This window comes from Pleurodeles waltl, chromosome 4_2 (assembly GCF_031143425.1).
Source record: "Pleurodeles waltl isolate 20211129_DDA chromosome 4_2, aPleWal1.hap1.20221129, whole genome shotgun sequence".
Classification (NCBI taxonomy): Eukaryota; Metazoa; Chordata; class Amphibia; order Caudata; family Salamandridae; genus Pleurodeles; species Pleurodeles waltl.
This window is the reverse complement of record NC_090443.1, coordinates 129,225,602-129,245,450: the sequence shown is the minus strand read 5'-3', so window position 1 is coordinate 129,245,450 and position 19,849 is coordinate 129,225,602. Positions and strand designations below refer to the sequence as shown.

The 19,849-nt window shown below is 45.7% G+C and overlaps 1 protein-coding gene across 1 annotated transcript in view; it reads left to right on the top strand.

Moving 5' to 3' along the window:
* The window catches only part of ITGB7 (integrin subunit beta 7), a 786,164-nt gene that overhangs the window by 748,550 nt on the left and 17,765 nt on the right, over window positions 1-19,849 (top strand). The gene's annotated exons all lie outside the window — the stretch shown is intronic.

Below are 19,849 nucleotides of genomic sequence, written 5' to 3'. Positions count from 1 at the left end.
CCCCTGGGACAACTCATGGTGGCCACCCACACTCGGACAAACCCCAACCAAACACACCCGCAACCTCGGCATCATCATCGACAGCAAACTCACTTTCGAATGAGAGATAAATACAGTTACCTCTTCCTGTTTCCACAACCTCTGCACATTTCTGAAAATTTTCATGTGGATCCCCATCGAAACGAGAAAGACAGTCACCCAAGCCATCATCTTCAGCAGACTAGACTACGGGAACACCGTTTACATCAGACTCCCAGCCCAGCTCCTCCACTGCCTCTAAACCATCCAAAACGCTGTGGCAAGACTCGTCCTGGATCTCCCCAGGTGGACCAGCATCAGCCCCTACCTCAGAGATTTCCACTGACTGCCCGTGCACACAAGGTGCAAATTCAAGGTACTCACCATTGCATACAAAGCCCCCGACAACATCGGACCCAAACTCAAAAACCACAGAGTCTCCTTCCACCAGCCCACCAGGAAGCTCCGTTCCACAACCCTCGCCCATGACCTACAAGTCCGCCGCAGTTGCAGTGTTGGAAGAAACCTCTCTTACTTCACTGCCAAACCCTGGAACAACCTCCCCCTCAACCAGCGCATCACTCCCACCCTCCCCAACTTCAGGAGGAAGCTCAAGACATGGCCCTACGACGAGAATCCCCCAGCTACAACCCATAGTGCATGGATACCCCCAGAGGTGAGAAGCTGAGCTCTGTAGATCTATTGATTGATGATGCAGTTCTTGTAGCGCGCACAGCAAACAGACTACAAAAGGTTTTAAATGGTTTTAATGATTTAATGCTTGATCTGAGATTAAAAGTGAACCAGCAAAAATATTTTCCAATGCATGTGGTTCCAGAAATACCAAATTGAAAACGTTTTTTATTGAAAGGAGACAAATTGCTAAAGCCCATTCTTTTAACTATATAGGTACTTTACTGGATACAAATGGGTGCTGGGATAGGGTATTGGCCGATAGGGTAAAAACATTTGAGGTAGTTGGAAATGCCATCTTTAGGTTTGCAAAAAGATTGGGCCAAAACCAGTCCGGGAGATGGTCCAATTATATAAAAGTAAATGTCTTGCAGCTGTTTGTTTGGAGCAGACGTCTGGGGCTACGCCACAATGGGGAAACTTCAGGCGGTAGACAATAGTTTTCTGTGCAGGTTCCTGGTTATCCCTAGAGGCACTGCAAGTTTCATCACACTTATGGAACTAGTACTAAATTTTATAGAGGACCAAAATAATCCCGGACCCAATTTTCTATGGTTACATTTATGGAATACAGCGAATGTTATTTTTTCCAGGCAGTTGCTCACTGACTGTGTAAGCCTGGAAAACATGTCAGCTAACCCGTGGCTGTTTTATATAAGAAAAACCTTTTTCAGTCTGGAATGTGGGCATTTTTTGAAAGCACTGAAGCTATTGGCTCAAAGTCGAAAGTATTGCTTAAGGAAGCGTACGAGTCCCATAGAGAGGAGAAGAGACTCGTGAGCGTTTTGGACATGCCCTCAGCAATCAGCTATATGCAAATACCTTTAACAGCGGGCTTGGAAAGGTTTTTAATCTGGATAGCCAATCCTCATTATAGATTTTAGCTTACAAGGTTGAGACACAACACCGTCCACTTTTTTGTGTTTTTTCCCATTGCAGACTCTTGACAGGCCTCCCTTCTGTGCTGCCCTTGTGATGATGCTACTGACCAATCCACCACACCTTTTGCTCTCTTTTGTACACTGCATGAACCCATCCGAATGCGTTTCTTGCAATCTTTTCTCTTCTTAGGAAATTGTACCTCTCATAAAGATGGGCTACATTTTTTGTTATCTCTCTCCTCTATGGATATGTGTACTGCTGTGCATAATGTTATCATTGCTGCTAATAATTTAAGAAAAACGTACGCACTTTAAGTCGTTAAATGCCATTGTTGCAGTTATTAATCTGGAATATTCATACACTTTAGGCAATGTCAATTGTGATATGTTTATTTTTTTTAACTGTTTATAATTCTTGCTTTAAAATTTCACTTATGGTTTAGTGATGATTTCATTCTTTTTATTGTTTTAATATGCTTGTATGTATTTAGAGTTTTAAATGTGCTTTTATGGTCACATTATTGGCCGGAAAAAGATTCTTTTGACTTTGACTATTCCCCCTCATCAAAAATGGGATTCAGCCATTGAACACAAGTATCATGTTTTGTCATTAAACAAAATCCCCAACAAAGGTCTCTGATCTAGCCAGCTGTGCTTGTTTTTACCTTACCTCTCTGGCTTACAGGAATCCCTCTCTGTAACACGCTATCCAGATCCTAATAACTTCCCATTTAAACATACAACACAACAAAAATCCAACTGAAACTCCTTGGTGGAAATTAAGGTGCTGCACATGTGAATCAAGAATATACCAATTCGAGATGCCCAGTCTCATGGTCACTTTTCTCTAATATTGTATTTTACAATTCACATGCTAGTTGAATTGAATACTCTAGTGTCATAGTAATGGGCATCTGCTGCGTGAGCGCAGCGTGCATGTTCCTTGAAAGAAAAGAGATGGGATGTGTGCTCTTGAGCTTTCTAAGAGTGTGAGTGTCCTGCTAGGACTCAGTTAGGAGCTAATTTAAAAAAGGAAAGAAGGGCTTGGGTGAAGTTGACATCTATGCTTCTGGTGCGGCTATAATCATAAAAACGTCTTTGTGCTTGTACCAGAATTCGTAAGTGTTTAATAAACATATTAACCATAATTAACCTTCACATGTGAGGACAGTAAATACTGCAAATACCAAGCAGATGTTACCTGGGAGACTGGGAAGGATTTCAGCACCATCTAAAAGGGTTCTATAGCATTACTTGTCCCACAGTAGCATTAGCCTTCCCATCAGAATTTAAGCAGTTATGCTCTGGAGTGGTCTCCAAGTAACTGTTTTGTATATATACACTAGGTCTACTTTGGCAATGAAGGCCATTTGGCTACCCTCCTTTTTGTATGGCCCAAAACTCTCCGAGGCAGTTGTGTATTTGCCTTGTGGATGCAAACTTAATACAGTTCATGACAGATCTGGATAAGGTAACTGCTCATCATGTGGCTACCAAAATAATGCATGTAGTGCTCTCACTACTTAGGTTGTCTGATAGAGGTGAAATTTGGAGACCATCTTCCCAGTGAACGACCCGTAATATGATTCGTCATGGTGAAACTTCATTTACTGATTTATGTAAGATAATCCTTGAATATCCCCACCAACCGGGCTCAGGTAAAATCTACCAGGAAGGCTGATTTCTTGATTAAAAATCAAAACAAAACATTAACATAAAATTAATGCATTGCCTCAAGAAGCTTTGATATGATGCATATCAGCATCATCTAGAGTTGCCTTCTTAGTACTTATGTTTTAACAGAGGCCAGATTTTTTTTACTGTAGCATGTTATTTCTGCCACCAGTTACACTTTTGTGGACGCTTGCTGCAGTCTCAACTTCACGAAGCTCAGTAGATACTGTAATAGTTCATGGTGCTCGCTCAGAACTATGGGCCAGATGTCTCATACAACCGATTTGCGATTCTCAAGTAGCGATTTTTAAGAAATTGCTATTTCAGAAATGCAAAAAGGTATGTATGAGTTTTGCGATTCGGTAATAGCGATTTCTTAAAAATCGCAAATGCTATTACCGAATCGCAAATAGAGAATCTGTCCCCCTTCGCACCTATGGGCCTGTTGGCCCATATCTGCAAATTTTTTGCATTTCCAAAATTGCAATTTCTTAACTAGAAATCGCAATTTTGGAAATGCAAAACCCCAGGGTGCTGGGGGCCTAAGGGCGCTCTGCTGCACCCCAAACCAAATTTTTTTGGGGGGACATGTAAGGTGTACGCATGCCAAAAGGGCATGTGTGCTTTACATGTACATTTTAAAAATGCATTTTAAATGCATTTTTACATTTTGCACATGGTTACCACCAGGTTCAACCTGGTGGTAAATAGCAATTCCTAAATGCCCAAATCGCATTTAGGAATGGCTTCATACATGTGCTAAGAAATCGCAAATAAGGAATACTTATTTGCGATTTCTAAACAGGGTTGCAATTTTAAGGAACCGCTATTTTTGTGATTCCTTAAAATTGCGTTCAGAATGTCTTTCATACATTCTGAACTGGCTTTTTGCATTCGCAAACGGGCATTCGCACTGTTTGCGAATGCAAAAAACCTTGATACATCTGGCCCTATATGCAGGTCTTTTTCAAACATGAGACACAGTCTCTCTTCCATTTCTGACCAGAAGTAGTGTGGGGTGAGTCAGCTCTGAAGTTGGCCAAAACTAGATGTTGAAAAATGATTCATCGTGATGCTGAATCCTGAAGTTATATCTGCTCAGCAAACGGATGTCCACTGGTCCTGCAGGTGAGGATGCATCAGCATTAAGAGCAAGTGTGGGAACCATTGTGTGTCTTGCTCAATTTAGAGCTACCATGACCACTCTACAACGGCATTTGAGCAGTCTCTACACCCGACACTGCAGCATAGGTACTGGTCGGAACAAGTAAAGGAACTCACTTTCCAATTCAACAGAAATTGTATACCCTGGTTCCTGAAATCTGGTAGTGAAGACAGAGCATTTGCTTTTTTTCAGGAAGCTCAACGGTTGAATAGGTCTTCCACTTCCCACACGTGGCACAGTCCTGTTCCAGCTCAGGTAGCAGCCTTTATTCATCTATCCTGTGTGTAAGGAACATGTTCTATTTGACAGTCAACATCCACATGTTCCATGCTTCCCAGTTTTGGATCAGTGAATGAATACAATCTCTCTTTAGGATGTAGCAGAGCGGTTTAGTCACCCTCAGCACTGTTGTTCCTTCGAATCAATCACTCTCATAGCATAAAATGATCACCTGTAGGTACAGCACATTGATTTCTGGAACATTTTCTGACGTGGCCCATGGTCCCAGGTCTGTGAGACCAGGTGGGATTCCCACCATACATTTTGTGAAATTTCTAAACATTTCTTAACATCTTCAAGTTCTTAATGGCTACTTTGCCATCTGCTTTCAACAGCAGTTTTATCAGCCCATTGCCCAGGGAGAGTAGAAATGAAACCCTTGTCTCTGATGCTGAGACGGCACAGGTGCTTAACACTTTGCACACTCACTGGCTGCCTAAGAAAGCATGGCAGAACCCTGAACTGCCAATCTTAGGCAGCAGAGAACCGGGCCTCAGTTTAATATATTGCTAGCAAACACAGTGGAATCAAAAGAAATTAGTACAGCTGCTCGACATGGACCTTTTGAGTGCGTTTAATGCCAAAGATAGAGTCAGATGTTGGCAGCTTCTGAGAAATATGGGATTGTGGAACAGCTAGTCATTTCCCTCCAAAGAGTGCAAGCACTGCTCACATTCATGGTTTGGTCACAGACCTTTCAGAGTAAAAACGGTGTATGTCTACTGTGTTTAGCCCTGATTTTTTTTTTCTCTTTACATCAATAGAATACAGGAGTATTTCAGATTAGTTAAATTAGCTAATCCAAGGATTGGCAAAAGTCTCTGTCCACTGTTACGTTACACAGATGACACAGGCCACATGTCAAAGACTGCACTTGGCCAGAATTACCTGCATCACCGTACTTCTGTTTTATAGAGAATATTTGACATAAAAGCAAATTTTCAAAGTTATAGATTGTGAATGTCAACTCAATTCAATAGTCTTTTATTCGGATTACTAAAAAGAAAGAAATTGATAAAACGTTCAATCAAAAACGTAATTCTTCACAAAAGTAAAATTTAATGTGATCACCAAATATAAAGGTTCATAAAGTGCAAAAGCCTAAAGTGCAAAAAAGTAAAAGTTCAAATTAAGAATATATAGTAGCAGTATAGCACCTTAGATACTTCAAATGTCCAAACTTGCTGTAATCACGATATTACACTTGGACCCAAATTGTATTTGATAAATCCATATGGGAGATTCAACTTGATAAAAGCAATCCTAAAATTCCTTTAAAAACAGATAAAAAGACAGTGCTATGCTAAGGCAATATCGTTTTTGATATCGTACATTACAGTTATACCCCGTTCACCATGGATATATCAGCAAAGTGTAAGTTAGCTGTGCAATTTAAGCGATACAAACTAACTAGGGCCAAATTATTATTTCTCCTAGTACAGCCTTTCTAAATGGCCAAGTGCCTTTCGCCTTCTGATTCCTGATTGTACAGCAAGTTTGAGCATCATCCAAACTACATAAAAAATGTAAAGCCTCGTGATGATAAATCAACTTCTGTGTGACAAATAAAGGACGCAGTACACGTATTCTAGTATCTAAATAAAATTACAAAACCACTAGATTTCCCATCACATGGGCACTTAGGTAAGTTTCGAGACCATGTCTCTGATTTAGCAAAAGGAACCGTGTCATGGAGCACTTGATGGTCAGGCAGAGTCGATCCTGTGGTTTATTTACGATTATCAGGTAAGTTTGTATCCCTTGTGTCCACGGCCCCCGGCAATATCTATACACAGTAGACTTGGTTCTCTCAAGCAGCTCTCTAGCAATCTCCCTTTTCTTCATAAATACTGTCCTTAGTTATTTTTTGGGCTATATTGCTAAATACTAGAGGGAGACAGAATACTTATATGGTTATCAAAGTCCTGCAACAGGCTACATACATACCGCAACCACAGGATTTCCCCGTAATGATCAAACTTCAGACAATCTCTAATGATAGCTCTAGTAAACTTGGTTCACTTCTTGACCCAGATGCTATGCCATTCAGCTACAGGACTAAAATGGATTGAGTCATCATTATGCACAACATCTAATTCTGTGTGTGAAATGGAAATTGGGGTCGAGGACAGGACGGCCAAGAGCTTACATAACAATGAGTTCTTCTGTGACTGAACCGGTTTACTGCTAGTCATCCACCATACCATTACTCCATACAGTGCCACTAGGGGGCAGTTGCTTTTATATATTTTCACCATTTCTCTAATGAGTTTTAAGCCAAGCTTATAAGCAAATCATGCAGTCTCTAAAAACCCTCTTGTGAGACTAATATTCCCAAATAGCTAATAGTATTCACTTGTTCCAGCTTCCGACCCGCTACAAAATGGATTCTGCTTGTCTTTCTCCCAGCTCCACAAACCACAGTATATGTTTTATATAAGTTGAGTTTAAGATCTCTGCCCTCTATAAAGTACACAAAATTATCAAACAAAAGTTGGAGGCCATTAGCTGTCCTAGACAGCAACTCCATATCATCTGTGTATAATAAAATAGGGGTTACACGGGTACAGACTCTGGGTGCATCGGCTTTTAGACCCTGAAGGAAAGCATCCACCCCATTAATGTACAAAGAAAACTGGAATGGGGCAAGAACACAACCCTGTCTAATTCCTCTTGTCGTGCAGAAACTTTTCTGGCATTCCCCGGTTTTCCCAAAGCGTACTCTAGCTGAGAAGGAATCATATAGCTGAGAAAGGAGACATACAATGTCCACCAGGGCTCCCATGTCTTTTAGGGTCTACTACAGTTTAGCATGATTTACTAGGACAAAGGAAATACTCAAATCTGCAAAGCGAAGAAGAATGTGCCCCTGCCATGCCATGTAGTACTTACTAATTATCAGGCACAAATTGATGCACTGTTCCTCTATACCGATATCTTTTCTAAAACCATATTGTGAGTCAGTTAAAATGTGGTTTTCCTTGGCCCAGGTTTCTAACCTGCCTAGGATCACACTCCCCATTGTTTTAACTGAAGAATCTAATAAAGATATTGGGCGGTAGCACTTTGCATTTTTCTGTCCCCTTTTTAAAAATGGGTGCGATGATACTCTGACTCCATGTTGGGGGAGAAGTATCTCTCAGCTGCTGCATTGAATACTTAAGTTAATATAGGTGGCCAGAGTGATGTATGGGACTTAAAAACATCAACTGGCACCCCATCAGGTTCTCCTAAGAGCCCTACTTTGTAGAATGGAGGTTATGCTTTAAGAAAGGGGTGTTAATGGTCTTCCAGAACAAAGTGGAATCCCCAATATCAGCAGCACATTAAAAATGTTCCCATGCTTGGCCTTGTAATTCTTTCTTTCTTACCTTTAACACTACCTTATAAGTCCTTCTTAACTCCTTAATCTCATCCTTATCGTTAGGGAATTATTGTAAGGCTTTTCTTAAGTTCTGGTTCTCTCTTGTGCAATGGTTATCAAACCACCCATGAGCTTTACCTATACTACGTGATTCCTTGTAAGGTGTTCTTAGATTATCTGCAATAGCTGCAATGATTTTTTGGAAGGTCATCAAACGAATTTTATGATTCATACCCCAATCGGTGCAAATGTTGAATGTTTCATTATTTCCCTTGACTATAATGTCCTGCCCACTTCAGGCAGACACCATTTCCGCCCTTGGTTTCCATTCGGAGAGGTGCTTTAAAAACCCTTCAGTTGATCACATATAAGATTAAGAGTGAGTTTAAGAATTGAATGATCACTGAGGGTAGATGGTTCTATCCTAAGTGATCTAACCCAAATTGATGCATTCACAGAAATGATCAGGTGATCGATTATAGAAGAGCGCCAATTTCCATGAAAGGTAGGTTGCGAAATGCTAGAACCCTCCTTATCCACTTCAATCAACTACATGTTTAACTTATGCATAGCTTAATTTAAGGATTCCCCATAAAGATCATGTGGTAAACGCAGTAAATCTCTCCCATGGCAGTCTTGATAGCCACAAATGGCACTACCTGAGTGAGGCCTCGGGGACTGGCGTTTGCTCTGTTTGTCTCTCAAATTTGTCTACTTCTGGGAAAGCCCTCCTCTGACTGAGCTCTCCTGCTGCCTCAATTGGGATTGGCTCACTGTCACCCTCCTGGAGGTCTTCTCCTTCGTCTCTCACAGGAGTGACTGAACCGTCCTCAATGGGCTCAGATCCGGTCTCAGTTCCTCTTTCTTCTCATTCGAGCTAGTCTGGTAGTTTTTGGTACTCTCAATAACTCCTCTTCATCGTCCAAAGGACATGCCACTTTTCTTATGTGGCTTGCTGTAGGAAATTACTCTCTTTTTGGCATGTTACCCTCAATTTCTACCTGATGTCAGTGTGTTTTGACTGTGTCAACGGGATCCTGCTAGCCAGGACCCTAGTGCTTATGGTTTCTGGCCTGCTTGTCAGTATGTTTCACTGTTTTTAAAAGTATGCTTGACTGTGTCACTGGAGTCCTGCTAACCAGTGCGTATGCTCTCTCTGCTTTCAAATTGATCACTACATACTGTTAGCCAAGTATCTCATCCCAAATTGGCATACTGATCACTCCTTATAAGTCCCTAGTATATGGTACTTAGGTACCCAGGGCATTGGGGTACCAGGAGATCCCTATGGGCTGCAACATTACTTTTGCCACCCATAGGGAGCCCATGCAAAGGCTTCTACAGGACTGCCATTGCAGCCTGTGTGAAAGGGTGCATGTACCATTTCACAGCCATTATACTGTACTAGGTCACTTATAAGTCACCTGGATGTCAGGTCTTCCAACCCTGAAGGCTGGGTTCAAAGTACCGGTGTGTGAGGGCACCCCTACACTAGCAGAGGTGCCCCCATATCATCCAGGACCATTTTCCCAGACTTCGTGAGTGCGGGATGCCATTTTATTTGTGCACTGGACATAGCTCAATACCTATGTCCAACTTCACAATGGTAACCCTGAATATGGCCATGTAAGGTGTCTAACAATATGGGAATTGTACCCCAATACTGATTCTAGTATTGTTGTACAATCCATGCACTATGGTCCCCAGTGGACCCCCAGTACTGCCATACCAGCCTTCTGAGGTTTTCCAGGCAGCCTCGGCTGCTGCCTTCTCACAGACAGGTTTCTGCCCTTCTGTTGCATGAGCAGCACAAGCCCAGGAAGGCAGAACAAAGGGTTTCCTTTAGGTGAGGGGTGTTACACCCACTCCCTTTGGAAAAATGTGTTACAGGCATGGGAGGAGTAGCCTCTCAGTGCCTCTGGAAATGCCTTGAAGGGCACAGATGCTGCCCTCCTTGCATAATCCAGTCCACGCCAGTTCAGGGACCCCCAGTCACTGCTCTGGCATGAAAATGGACAAAGGAAAGGGGAGTGACCACTCTCCTGTCCATCACCACCCCACGGGTGGTGCCCAGAGCTCCTCCAGAGTGTTCCTGGGTTTTGCCATCTTGGATTCCAAGGTGCTGGGGCACTCTGGGAGCATCTGAGTGGCCAGTGCCAGTAGGTGACCTCAGAGCCCTCCCCTGATAGGTGCTTACCTGGTTAGATGACCAATCCCCCTTTCAGGGCTATTTAGGGTCTCGCCTCTGGATGTTTCCTTAGATTCAGATTGCAAGACTCCAGCAGGAATCCTCTGAATCCTTTACTTCATCTTCTACTGACAGAACCACAGCTGAACCCTCTAGGAACTCTATAACCTGCAACAAAGAAGCAAAAACAACTTCTGCAACATTGTATCTTCAGTTCCTGCCAGCAACTGCAACTGTTTCCAATTGTGAATCCTCCAAGGACTGCCTGTATTTAGCCAGCACCAGAAGAACTGAAGAAATCTCCTGTGGAGGGACAGAGTCACTTCCCTGCTTCAGCAGACACCTCTCTGCAGCAACAACTGGTGGCATGGGTCCCCTCTCCAGACAACGAGCGTGGATCCAGCAACACAGGGGGTGGAGTAAAGTGACCCCAAGAGTCCCAAGGTACAGCTGTCCAACTTTGGTGGAGGTAAGAGCTTGCCTCCCCATGCAAGACAGTACCCCTGTGCACTGCGTGACTTGCAGTTGCTAAGGCTTGTGTGCGACCTTCCAAAAAGTTCTTTGTGCACAGCACAGCTTAGGCCCCCAGCACTCCATCCTGCGACGCACAGCTTCCTGAGTGGTTCTCCGGCGGCGTGGGATCCCTTTGTGTCATGCTCTGTGGGCCTCCATTTGTACCTTCTTTGTCCCCGTGCTGAGGGACTCCTGTGCATGCTGCCTGGTTTTCTGAGGGCTCCCTGAGTTGCTGAGAGCGCCCTATGTCTCTGCCTCCTGGTCCTGGAAAGTGCCATCGTCCGCTAACCGCAAGCTTTGGGTGCGCCAAGGCTTGTTGTCAGAATCCAGCAATGCAAACCAGACTGCAATTATCCATCTGGCGTGGGACAGCTTTTGCACCAACAAGGAACCCGCATCTGTCTTCTTGGGTGCATAACTGACTGTCTTCCTACTCGTGGTTGTTCTTTTGCACATTCATCTGGGTTAGCAGGGCCTCCTGTTCTCCCTGGACTCTTCAGTGCTTCTTGGAATTGGTCCCCTTCTTGGACTTGGTCCCCTTCTTCCACAGGTCTTCAGATCCAGGAATCCATCGTTGGTGTCTTGCAGTCTCTTCTGGTTCTTGCATAATCTTCTATCACAACTTCTTGTGTGTTTCAGGAAACTTACAGTAATTTACTCCTGTTTTCCTGGGCTCTGGGTTGGGGTCTATTACTTATCTTTGGTGTTTTCCTACACTCCCAGCACCCCTCTACACACACTTGCCGAGGTGGGAAACCAACTTTCGCATTCCACTATTTTAGTGCATGGTTTGTGTTCCCCCTAAGCCCATTGCAACCTATTGTGATTTTCACTATTTGCACTGTTTTCTAACTGTTTACTTACCTGGTTTTGGATACTAGTGTATATATTATGTATATTACTTACCTCCTAAAGGAGTTCTGGGGGTCATTATGACCCCGGTGGTTGGCGTTAACGTAATGGTACTACCGCCAACTTGCCCCCATATTATGACACAATGTACCACTCCGACTGCTATGGTAGCAGCCGCCAGGCTGGAGATTATCATCTCCAGGCCAGTGCCGCCATTGTGCCGCCAACAGGATTATGACCCTGCGTACCACAGCGGTAGGCCCTATCAGTGATAGGGAATTACTTCCCTGTCACTGATAGGAGCCCCCCACCCTGCTCTACCTCTCCAAACACCCTCCCACCCCCCCTACATCCACTCCCCCTTCAAACACACACACACTCATTCACACATACATACATGCATGCATTCATCCATTCACACACACATCCGCACACACTTCAAAACATACACGCAGACACGCATTCTGAATTCCATACATTCACACACTCACACTTCAATACAATCATGCACGCATGCAATCAACACTAAAAACACACCGCATTCACGCACACACTCACACATACATGCACCCCCCCACACAGACACACAACGCCCCCCACACCTTCCCCTGTCGGAGACCCGACTTTCCTTTCACTTTACTCTAACTCACTACACTATGAGGGTCTTTACGACCCTGGCGGACAGCGGTAATTTGGGGAAATGTACTGCGAACAGGCTGGCGATACCTTTCCCCAAATTATGACATTGGTGGTTTGGCTCAAGCCAAACCACCAATGTACCACTCCGTCCGCCAGGGTGGTAACAGCCGCCGGGCTGGAGACTTTGGTCTCCAGCCAGGCGGCCATCACAATCCCACCCTCGGGATTATGACCCCACCTACCGCCATGGTTTACGTGGCATTCTTACCGCCACGAAAACCATGGTGGTAGGCACTATCAGTGCCAGGGAATACTTTCCCTGGCACTGATAGGGGTCTCCCCCCCTCCATCTCGCCAGAGTCCTCCACCACCCTCCCTCCGACATCCACACACCCACATGCGCACACATACACACTCGCATACCCACATCCACCCACGCATGCACACATACATACCCACACACCGCAACACACACTAACATACATTGTCGCACACACGCATTCACAACACACAACATACATGTACACTCACATTCAGCCATTCACGCACGCATTCCACGCGACTCACACCCGCATGCACGCATACAAAAACAGACACACACCCCCCACCCGCACACACACACACACACACACACACACACACAACACCACCCCCACACTACACCCACCACCCGCCTCTCCTGTCGGAGAACCTGACTTACCTGCTTGCAGGGGGTCCTCTGGCAGGAGACAGGAGGCGGCGCGTTCACCAGCAAAACACCGCCAGGACGTATCATGGAACATGGTACAGTAGGTGGTGTTTTGCTGGCGTGGCGCGCTGCTGCTATCCGCCGCCATGACCGTCGACGGAATTCAGCCAGCCTTCTGGCAGAATTCTGCCTACGGTCATAATGCAGTTGGTGGCTGGTAGCCACGGCAATGGTATGCTGATGGCCGTCGCCGTGGTGGTAGGTGGCATTTGCCACCAATGTCATAATGAGGGCCTGTGTCTTCCTCTGAGGCCACTCCTGGAGTCATGGGAACTCCCTGTGAGAACCTTACCTTCAAAGTTCTAAGAGAGAAGTCTAGAGGTAGGGAAGAACCCTTATAAGAATTTCCTTTTAAGTCCCCTTCTCCAGGATGATCAAGAACAGACTGGTGACCAGGAAGAGGAGGGGGAGGGGGATTCTAACCTTTTAGAACCAGGGGAACAGCCTGAGGATTCAGGGGAGGGGGCTTCACAAAATCTTCCCCCTCGCAAACCATCTAGTGTAGCTGGCAGTGGGAGGGGTTCACATACAGGTAGAGCTCCCTTCACACCTAGTGTGCAGGTCACTAGGGTTACCAAAGCTAGGGAAAGATCTGCCTCTGCCCATTCCCATGTCACCTCAGTTTCTGAGGGGTTCCACACATCCAATCCAAGGGATGACTCCCTAGACAGGGGACTCAGAAAGCTGAGATTGGAGGAGGCTAGGCTGAGGCTGCAGTGGCAACAGCTGGCTGTAGATTGGGAAGCCTTAGCTATGGAAAGGGAAAGGCAGTGGTTGGGGTTAGTACCCCTTGGTGGCAGATGCAACAGCAGTTTCAGGAGTTGTGGTGCTAGGGAGAATGCCTTTGATTCCAGGAACTTGAACAAAATAGTTTCCCCTTACAAGGAGGGGGGTGACATCTATAAGTGGTTTGCTGCACTTGAGAGGAACTGTAAAGTACAGAGGGTCCCTCAGATGCAGTGGGCTGCTATTCTTTGGTTGTCCAATTCTGGCAAAGGGAGAGATATACTTTACATTGTCAAGGAGGAAGATTCAGATAACTACAATGTTTTGAAGACAGCACTCTTGGATGAATTTGGCTTAACCACTGAACAATACAGAATTAAGTTCAGAGAAACCAGAAAAGAGTCTTCACAAGATCATATAGACTTTGTGGACTGTTCAGTGAAGGCTTTAGAAGGTTGGTTACATGGCAGCAAAATGTCTGACTATGACAGTCTTTATAATCAGATTTTGAGAGAGCATATTATTAACAATTGTGTGTCTGACTTGTTGCACCAGTACTTGGTAGACTCAGATCTGACCTTTCCCCAAGAATTTGGAATGAAGGCTGACAAATGGGTCAGAACAAGGGTGAACAGAAAAGCTCATACATGGGGTGACAAGGACAAGAAGAAGGATGGTAAGTCACATGATAAGGGTGGGGACAAAGATAAAAAGTCAGGCCCACGAAAATCTTCTGAGGGTGGGCACAAATCCTCTTCAACCAAAAGAAAAGGCCTTGGTGTTACATGTGTAAGCACAAAGGCCATTGTACAAGTCATCCCACTTGTCCCAAGAAAAACACCAAAGCTCCGACCACCACAAGCTCCACTGCTTCCACTAGTGTCCCTAGTAATAGCAGTTGTGGTGGGAAAACACTACAAATAACCAGTCCAAGGGTGTAGCAGGGCTCACTTTGGGTAATGTAGCAGGGTTAGTTTAGTTAGGGAAACCAATGAGGCTGTTTTAGTCTCAGATGGTGACATTGACCTTGCCACCTTTGTTGCTTGTCCCCTTAATATGGATAAGTACAAGCAACAACCCCTAAACAATTGTGTTCAGGTTGAGGCTTACAGGGACACAGGTGCCAGTGTCAGTGGAGAAACTGGTACCCCCTGAGCAACACCTACTTGGTCATCAGTACCAAGTGACTGACGCCCATAATAACACTTTTAGCCATCCCCATGGCTGTTGAGAGCCTCAACTTGGGGGGGGGGGGGGGGGGGACTGGTCCAATGAGAGTTGTGGTATCCACTGACCTACCTGTAGAATGTCTACTGGGCAATGATTTGGAGACTTCAGCTTAGGCTGAAGTGGAATTGGAGGCTCATGCACCAGTGCTGGGCATTTCAGGGCACATGTTTATTCTTACCAGGGCTCAGGCCAAGAAGCAAAGAGGACAGGGAAACTTGGATCCTGGAACAATGGACCAAGTGCTCCCAAAAACTAGGGGTAGAAAGGGCAACCCTTCTCCACTATCCCTCCCTCTCCTGATGTTTCCCCTTTTGATGAGGAGGAGTCTATTCCCTTTGCAGAACCTACACCAGAGGAGCTCCAAGCTGACACAGCTGAGCTTTTAGTGGCAGAGGGACCTGCCAGGGAGGAATTGTGTGTGGCAAAGCAGACCTGTTCCACACTAGAGGGTTTGAGACAGCAAGCTGTCAAGAAGCTGGGGATGTCAGTGACTCTCATAAGGTTTATTGGGAGAATAATCTCCTTTATACAGAGGCAAGGGACCCAAAAACCTGGCGCCCTTGCCTCTGTATCAAGGGCACCAGGTTTTTGCATCCCTTACCTCTGTATAAAGTCTGTATAAGGTCATTCCCTTGCAGTATAGGGAATCCCTTCTAACACTGGCATATGACATTCCCCTTGGTGGACATTTGGGGCAAAGCAAGACTTGGGACAGACTAGTCCCCAACTTTCACTGGCCTCATATGTCAGAGGACACAAAAGAGCTTTGTTGCTTGTGTGTCACCTGCCAAGCCAGTGGTAAGCCTGGTGGCACTCCAAAGCCCCCCTTGATCCCACTGCCTGTGGTTGTGCTACCCTTTGAAAGGGTAGGGGTTGACATAGTTGGGCCCCTTAACCCTCCTACTGCTTCTGGCAATAGATATAACTTGGTGGTAATGGACCATGCCACTAGATATCCAGAAGCCATCCCTCTAAGGGCTACTACAGCTCCTGCAGTGGCAAATGCCCTACTGGGAATATTTTCTAGGGTGGGCTTCCCTAAAGAGGTAGTATCAGACAGAAGTAGTAGCTTCATGCGTGCATACTTGAAGGCAACGTGGAAGGAATATGGTGTAACATACAAATTCACCATACCTTACCACCCTCAAACAAATGGATTGGTTGAGGGGTTTAATAAAACTCTCAAAGGTATGATCATGGGACTATCTGAAAAGCTCAGAAGGAGATAGGATGTCCTATTGCCATGTCTCCTTTTTGCCTACAGGAAGGTACCCCAGAAGGGAGTGGGCTAAAGCCCATTCAAACTCCTTCCTGGTCACCCTGTTAGGGGTCCACTTGCACATGTGAAGGAGGGGTGGGAGCAACCCTTGAAGCCCGCCAAACAAGACATTGTGGATTATGTGCTTGGCCTAAGATCCAGAATGGCTGAGTACATGAACAAGGCCACTGAAATCCTTCAGGCAAGCCAAGAGTTGCACAAAAAATTGCATGACCAGAAGGCTGTCCTGACCGAGTACCACCCAAGACAGAAGGTGTGGGTATTGGAGCCTGTGGTACCAAGAGCACTCCAGGACAAATGGAATGGCCCACATCTGATAGTGGAAAAGAAGGATGAGGTCAGTTATTTAGTGGACCTAGGCACTCCCAGAAGTCCTCTAAGAGTACTTCATGTGAACCGCCTGAAACCCTACTATGATAGTGCACACTTAACCCTACTCATGGCCACTGATGAGAGGCAGGAGGAAGAGAGTGACCCTCTCCCTGACCTATTCTCCAACACTGCAACTTATGGGTCAGTGTAAGGACTTGCCCTTGCAGACTGCCTTACAGAAGAGCAAAATGAGGAGTGCAAAAACCTCCTAGGCCAGTTTTCTGAGCTGTTTTCTCTGACACCTCCTCAGTCCACTTGGTGTGAACATACCATAGATACTGGAGACAGTTTACCTGTCAAAAGTAAGGTTTGTAGACAGCCTGACCATGTCAGGGACTGCATTAAACCAAAAGTTCAAAAGATGTTGGACTTAGGAGTGATTGAGAGATCAGATAGCCCCTGGGCCAGCCCAGTGGTGCTAGTACCCAAACCTCATTCTCAGAATGGCAAAAGGGAATGAGGTTTTGTTTAGATTACAGAAGGCTCAATACAGTCACCAAGACTGATGCTCACCCCATACCCAGGGCAGATGAACTGATAGATACACGGGCATCTGCGATGTATCTAAGCACTTTTGACTTGACAGCAGGGTATTGGCAGATCAAGCTATCAGAAGATGCAAAACCTAAAACTGTATTCTCAACCATTGGCGGCCATTACCAATTTACAGTTATGCCCTTTGGTTCGAAAAATGGACCTGCCACTTTCCAGAGGCTGGTGAATACAGTCCTCCAAGGTCTGGGAGCTTTCAGTGCAGCATATCTAGATGATATTGCTGTATTCAGCTCTACCTGGGCTGACCACCTGGTCCACCTATGGAAAGTTTTGGAGGCCCTGCAAAAGGCAGGCCTCACTATCAAGGCTTCAAAGTGCCACATAGGGCAGGAAAAGGTGGTTTTTCTGGGACACGTAGTTGGTGAGGAACAGATTGAACCACTGCAGGGGAAGATCCAGACTATTTTAGACTGGTCTCCCCCTACTAGTCAGATCCAGGTCAGTGCCTTTCTTGGTCTCACTGGGTACTACAGGAGGTTCATTAAGAAGTATGGCTCCATTGTTCCCCCTCTTAATGACCTCACTTCCAAGAAAATGCCAAAGAAGGTATCATGGACAGCCAGCTGTCAAAAAGCTTTTGAGGAGCTTAAGCAGGCTATGTGTACTGCAACTGTCCTGAAAAGCCCAAACTATTCTAAGGATGTTATTGTCCAGACAGATGCTTCTTAGGTAGGAGTTGGGGCAGTGTTATCCCAACTAAATTCAGAGGGACATCATCAACCTGTTGCTTTTATTCGTAGAAGATTGTCCCCTAGAGAAAAGCGTTGGTCAGCCATAGAGAGGCAGGCCTTTGCTGTGGTATGGGCCCTGAAGAAGCTAAGATACTACTTAGTTGGGACACACTTCACAGTTCAGACAGACCACAAACCTCTTTTATGGTTGAAATAAATGAAAGGTGAAAACCATAAATTGTTGAGGTGGTCCATTTCTCTACAGGGGATGGGCTTTCCAGTGGAACATAGATCTGGGAGTAACCACTCCAAAGCAGATGGACTCGCCAGATATTTCCACTTAGACAATGATGATTCACCTGGTCAAGGAGAGCCTTATTGTCCCTTGATTATTATTTTTTTGGGTGGGGGGTTGTGTAGGAAAGTACCCTCTTTTTGGCATGTTACCCACTATTTCTGCCTGATGTCAGTGTGTTTTGACTGTGTCACTGGGATCTTGCTGTTAAGGACCACAGTGCTTATGGTTTCGGGCCTGCTTGTCAGTATGTTTCACTGTTTTTGAAAGTATGCTTGACTGTGTCACTGGAGGCCTGATAACCAGGACCCCAGTGCTTATGCTCCCTCTCCTCTCAAATTGATCACTACATACTCGTAACCCAGTACTTCATCCCAAATTGGTATACTGGTCACCCCTTATAAGTCCCTAGTATATGGTACTTAGGTACCCAGGGCATTGGGGTTCCAGGGGATACCTATGGGCTGCAGCATGACTTTTGCCACTCAAACTCATTCTACAGGACTGCCATTGCAGCCTGTGTGAAATGCTGCATGCACCATTTCACAGCCATTTACACTGCACCAGGTCACTTAAAAGTCACCTATATTTCAGGCCTTCCAACCCTGAAGGCTGGTTTCAAAGTACCTTTGTGTGAGGGCACCCCTGCACTAGCAGAGGGCCCCCACGTCGTCCAGGACCATCTTCATAGAATTTGTGAATACGGGGACGCCATTTTACAAGTGCATTGGACATAGGTCAATACCTGTGTCCAGCTTCCCAATGGTAACCCCGAATATGGCCATGTAAGGTGTCCAACAACTGGGAATTTTACACCAATACTGATTCTAGTATTGATTGTACAATCCATGCACTCTGGGGGCTCCACAGTGGACCCCCAGAACATCCATACCAGCCTTCTGACAGGTTTCTGCCCTCCTGCTGCTTGAGGGGTCACAGATGGTGCCCTCCTTGCATAATCCAGTCTATACCAGTTCAGGGACCCCAAGTCACTACTCTGGGGTGAAAGTGGACAAAGGAAAGGGGAGTGACCACTGCCCTGTCCATCACCACCCCAGGGGTGGTGCCCAGAGCTCCTCCAGAGTGTCCCTGGGTTTTGTCATCTTGGATTCCAAGGTGGTGGGGCACTCTGGGAGCATCTAAGTGGCCAGTGCCAACAGGTGACTTCAGAGCCCTCCCCTGATAGGTGCTTACCTGGTTAGGTGACCTATCCCCCTTTCAGGGCTATTTAGAGACTTGCCTCCGGGTCTTTCCTCAGATTTGGATTGTAACACTCCAGCAGGAATCCTCTGCATCCTTTACTTCATCTTCTACCGAAGGAACCACAGCTGAACTCTCTAGGAACTCTAGAAACTGCAACAAAGAAGCAAAGACAACTTCTGCAACACTGTATCTTAAGCTCCTGCCAGCAACTGCAACAGTTTCCAGGTCGTGCATCCTCCGAGGACTGCCTGTCTTCAGCCTGCACCAGAAGAACCAAAGGAATCTCCTGTGGAGTGACGGAGTCACTTCCCTGCTTCACCAGGCACCTCTCTGCAGCGACGACCAGTGATATGGGTCCCCTCTCCAGAAGACGAGTGTGGATCCAGCAACATGGGTGGTGGACTAAAGTGACCCTGACAGTCCCAAGGTCCAGCTGTCTAATGTTGGAGGTAAGAGCTTGCCTCCCCATGCAAGACAGTACCCCCATGCACTGCATGACTTGCA